The sequence below is a fragment of the Gavialis gangeticus genome, unplaced genomic scaffold, assembly GCF_001723915.1.
Source record: "Gavialis gangeticus isolate Ggan-Ray unplaced genomic scaffold, GavGan_comp1, whole genome shotgun sequence".
NCBI lineage: Eukaryota > Metazoa > Chordata > Crocodylia > Gavialidae > Gavialis > Gavialis gangeticus.
In genome coordinates, this window is record NW_017729018.1 from 9836204 (window position 1) to 9840965 (window position 4762).

General features: G+C 53.0%; 1 protein-coding gene across 15 annotated transcripts in view; it reads right to left on the bottom strand.

Annotated features, from left to right (window-relative positions):
* The window catches only part of PTPRS (protein tyrosine phosphatase, receptor type S), a 208540-nt gene that overhangs the window by 65403 nt on the left and 138375 nt on the right, over nt 1–4762 (bottom strand). The gene's annotated exons all lie outside the window — the stretch shown is intronic.

Here is a 4762-nt window from a genome sequence, read left to right on the forward strand (position 1 = left end):
AAAAAAAAAAAAAAAAAGAAATTAAAAAAGGCAACAGAAACGAAACGGGGCATCGGAACGGAAATGCTACAAAGCAAAGCAATAAAAGAGACAGCGGGCTAGTCCAGGGAGTCCTGCAGCTTCTAGCAAGGGCGAACCAAAGCTGAGCATCTAGCTGGTTTCCAACAGACGGTTTGCCATTCGGTGGTCAGAGCGGACGTTTAAGCTGTTAGCTTTTGGGTTCAAGGAGCCTGGCAACCTTTGAAATACTCGGTCACATTTTAAGTAGGTTTTTTCCTGATCCAGTCAAGTTTTGCTAGGTAAAGGTTTTAGATGGGGGTCCTCTGCAAAAGGTTTGCACAAAGGACTAAGCAGCAGGTTTTCAAAGATATTTAGGCACCTGATGGGATTCTCAAAGTGCCCGCATCCTGACAGAGCGAGGTGCTGAACCTGCTCGGGTGCTTCTGAAAATCCCATAAAGCACCTGCTCGAGCCTTTGAAAATCCGACCCTGCAAAAACCTGATTTTTAATAGCTGAAATGGGCCTGATTTTCAGTGGGCAGGTGCTCAGCAAGGTCTGAAACTCAGGAGATGAACTAGGGACCTAAAAGCTCTACATCTGACTGAGAAATCGTGCCGCTAAGGGTGCAGGCGCACGAAACAAGTGAAACGGTCCAAATGCCTCGGAAACGGTTTCCAAGTGCCGGCTGAACGCACGTACCAGCCCTCTGAACCATTCCCAAAGCGGCTGAAAATCCTCCAAAATAACATCTCCTGGGATCTGCGAGGGAGGGAAAGCAGGCGGATCAACTATCCAGCTGCCGGGGCGCTGCTGAGTCCACGCTGGGACCCCCGTACCTCCTGCTGGGATCTCCACTATCGTAGGAGCCAGTTTTACTGCCCTCCACCACCCCCACCGCTGACTCCCTCCAGCCCTACCCCCTCTGCCTTTCCTTTCAGCTGAAGTAGAAAGAACTGGAGCTGAAATGGCAGACCCCAGGACCCCAGGAGGGGCAGGGGTGAGCACAACTGCAGGTCGCAGCAGCCTCCGGGAGCATCCCCGGGGTGGCGCTTAAAGAAGACCGCAGCGCTTGCAGCCAGGGAAGGGCCCAGGGGCTGTACGCACGTCCTGGGCTGCAACGCTTGCATTGCTGAAACACTTCCCAGGGGGTTTCGGTTGTGCCGTCTGCCCGCAGCCTAAACCCATTTGCGAGTGCCTCGGGGTGACAACGTAGCTGTGAGATCCCTGCCCCGCTCGTCACCACCCATCAGCCCAATAAGCGAGACAAAGAGCGTGCTTCGGCTGGTTAACTGTCAAGGCACGTTTGCGCATCTCTTCTAAATGAGTCGGGGGAGCCACAATAACCGCTTTTAACTCCTGCCGGTAAAGGGAGACCTGCTGACCACGGGGTGTCACTTGAAAAAGGCAAGTGCAAATGCTGATTTACCCTAAGACGACAGGCTTCTTAGGGTAAATCCAGTATCTTTCATTAGACCAACTAAAATAGTTGGAAACATTTCTTCTTTGCAAGCTCTCAGGCACAAATGCCCTCCATCAGGCCGAGGAAGCGTCTGCAGTTGGTCTGGGCTCTTCCCAGCTGGTCATTTCTGTAATTTCTATTTTGTACAGCAAAATTCGATAGCTTCATGTGCAAGTGCAGTAATTCAGCGCTCAGAACGGTGACTCAAGCCAAATCCTGCTGCCCTTGATCACAACCCCACTGAAATGGATGGAGGTTGTAGCTGAGCGCACGGGCCCGATTCTGGTTTCAGGACTGATTTCATACATCTGCACTAGTCTGCCACCAGTGCGAGGGGGGAGCCAGCCACAAGGACTGCAGGATTTGAGCCCCCTCCGTCTGTATTACCAGCACCCCATGCAGCAGTTTCACCTTCTCCCTTTCTGCTTTAATCGTCCAACTCATTTTGCACCGCTAGTGCCTTGGCTTTGTCAAACACCGGCTTGCCCATTCCTCTTGTGCATCTACCTGTTTGACTTTCTAGTTCAACTGCACTGTGGCATTTGGGTCACAACCTTGCAATGGCAAGGGATGCTGAAGGTAAAGCAGGATTTGCTTTCCTCTTATCTAGTTTTTAAATCAACTGAAAACTCTTCTACTAAAGATTCGTTTTGGCTTGGTCTTTCACATCACCTGCTCCCCTCCGCATGTGGGGCCTAACATGCCTGGAGGGCTCCTTTAATGAATCAAGTCGGACTTTCCCAGATTTACTCTCGCTCATCCCTAAAACAAAGGTTTCGGTGGAGTGACTTCCCTTGGGGAGGGTGGGTGGGGGTCGGGTCCTGGTCTCCCAGACCTGGCTAGCCACGCAAAATAATGCAGAGCATGTCAAACAATCAACCAAAGCAACAGACTTGAAAACAAAAAAAAAACCAAAATAAATCAAGTCATTAATTTCAAACGAAAGATCCATCAAAAAGGAAATCAGAACAAAACACCAGCGCTCTACCAAGCGGCTCCTTTGGGGACATTCCCAGGCTCTGTACCTACCTTCCATGCTTCAACTGCTAACTTATAAGACTTTCTTACGAGAGAACAAGAGAAACTGAGCTACAAGGCCAGACCGCTGCTCCTGGTGGGTTTCTGCACGTAGTTTGCTTTTCAGAGGCTGTTCAGTCCTGACTGTCACCAGCTCCTCTGCTCTAGGCTATTCCCACCAGCTCCCCTGGGCCCCCGGATGTCGGGCATGAGAACACTTGTCCCTGATCTGTCCTGTCTTGGGCAAGATGACGATACCCAGCCCACAGCGCGGGTTGACAGTGCGAACAGTCCCTGCATCTCTCGTCGCCTGCCTTGCCTGAATGGCGCTCGGTTCCCCCCCAAGTATGCCAGTGCATTGCACCCTTCCATGCGTTAGAAGCACTGCAGACCCTTTCTACTACTGGCAAGGCTAAGCAGTCCCCAGATGCCTCCGATGACCTCCCCTCTGCACTTAAAAATCAGCCCCGGGGGGGTGGCATCAAAACTTCCTTCACTCCTTAGCAGCCCAGCTGAAGCCACAAGGGATGAGAAACCCACTGCAGAGAGGGTCTGACCCGACCTACCCTTTCCATCCTGAGCCTAAGGCTGCAGAAACTCCTAACGAAAGCCCCAGCAAGCAGAGCACCGAGCTCCAGCCGGCACTTGGGTTCACTGTTTCCATTGGCAGCTGCTGTGCCCGGGATGCTCACTCACTCACCCTCTACACTCCAGCACAAGGACCTGCCGGGTGGCCCCGGAGCGAGACCTCCTTTCGGTTGGGTTTGCAGCACTTTCTCTGGTTAAAAGGGAGCAGGGGGGCCCGGAGGTACCCGTGCCCCGCACCGCTCGCACTGACCACAGCACCTGGATGAAAACAGCCACCAAGTGCTGGCTGGCCGCAACTGGAGACGCCTCTTTGGAGTTCATGGCACTGTGAGTTTCCTTCACAATCCAGCCCAACCTGCATGAAACTGGACACGTGCGTGCGAGACTGAGCGAGTGTGTGTGCGTGTGTAAGGCACAAGTGATGCGTGCTCCCCTCGGCCCTGTGAGCTGCGTGCGATGAGCAAAGCAGCACCTAAAACGTGGCTCTGAGGCAGCGGGATTTACCTCTGCACCAGATCCCTTGGCTGCGCTAGGATCCCGGGCGGAAGAGCTCACGGGTTCGCCATAAAGCCTTTTTTATTGCTAGCAGCCCCATCCACACCTCCCGTGTGAGCGCCCGCTGTGGGATGCTGTGCGTGCGGAGGAGGTGGCAGTGACAGGGTGGACTGTATTTGTGAATCTGCTTGAGACCAGCCAGTACTCACCTGAACTGCATCTTTTACATGCTTTAAGTTGACTGTCCAAGCCACAAGAATGACCCTTACTGACCTCGTACAGGACAACGTTTTTAACCCTTTAGGTACCACAGACTTTGGATCGATTTATTGCACTCATGACTCTCTTGGGATGAGAGGAGAAGGATCAGAGCAACCGGGAGGGGGAACGTCCCCTCTTAGGAAGGAGCAGGCAAAATGAAATCCCCCCCCGGCTCCTTTGCAACCTGCGTGCCTACCCTCCTCCCTGTCCATCCTGCCTGATGACGCACACCACGAGAAATTTCTGAAGGGAGAGAGTGGTGACAAACCCCAGGGGCTCTGCCGCTAGGTTGCCAAAGGCACCGTTTCCTCCGCACACACGTCTCTGGTACTTGAAGAGTTAAAACCCAGCTACTTCAAGAAGAAAAAGATACTTTACCTTTAGTTTAATGGATTTTAACTTTGGTTATGATGCTCGGGAGAGCTACCCTGGCAGAGATGTAGAGGGGGCTGTGCAAGGGGTACATGCAGGAGCGGGGGATGCTGGCTATGTGGGCAGGGGCATGGCAGCTGAGACCGGGAGGAAGATGATGAACGCCACAGCAGGCCACGGGTAGGAAGGCTCTAGGGATGCGAGGATGAGATGCAGTCATGGCGTGAAACTGCCCGGCAAGAGAGAGAAAGAGAGACAGATCAGGGAGCTGGCTTCGCGGGCCTTGGAAGGGTAGGGCATGCAGGCAGAAACACAGGCAAGCAGACAGACAGATGGACAGGAGAGAGAGAGAAAGAGAGAGAGCACGAGCCATGGAGCAGGCCACGGAGGAGCTGAACAGAAATGAGGGTGCTGAGCTGCCTCCACTAGCCAGAAGGAAACAAACAGCAGAGGACTGGGGCCTAAACCTGTCCCTCAAAGAGCATCCAACACCTAACTCCAGACTAGAAAGGCACTTCAGCCTACTTATCATTAAGATCTCTGAAATCCTGTCCCAGAAATGGGCATAC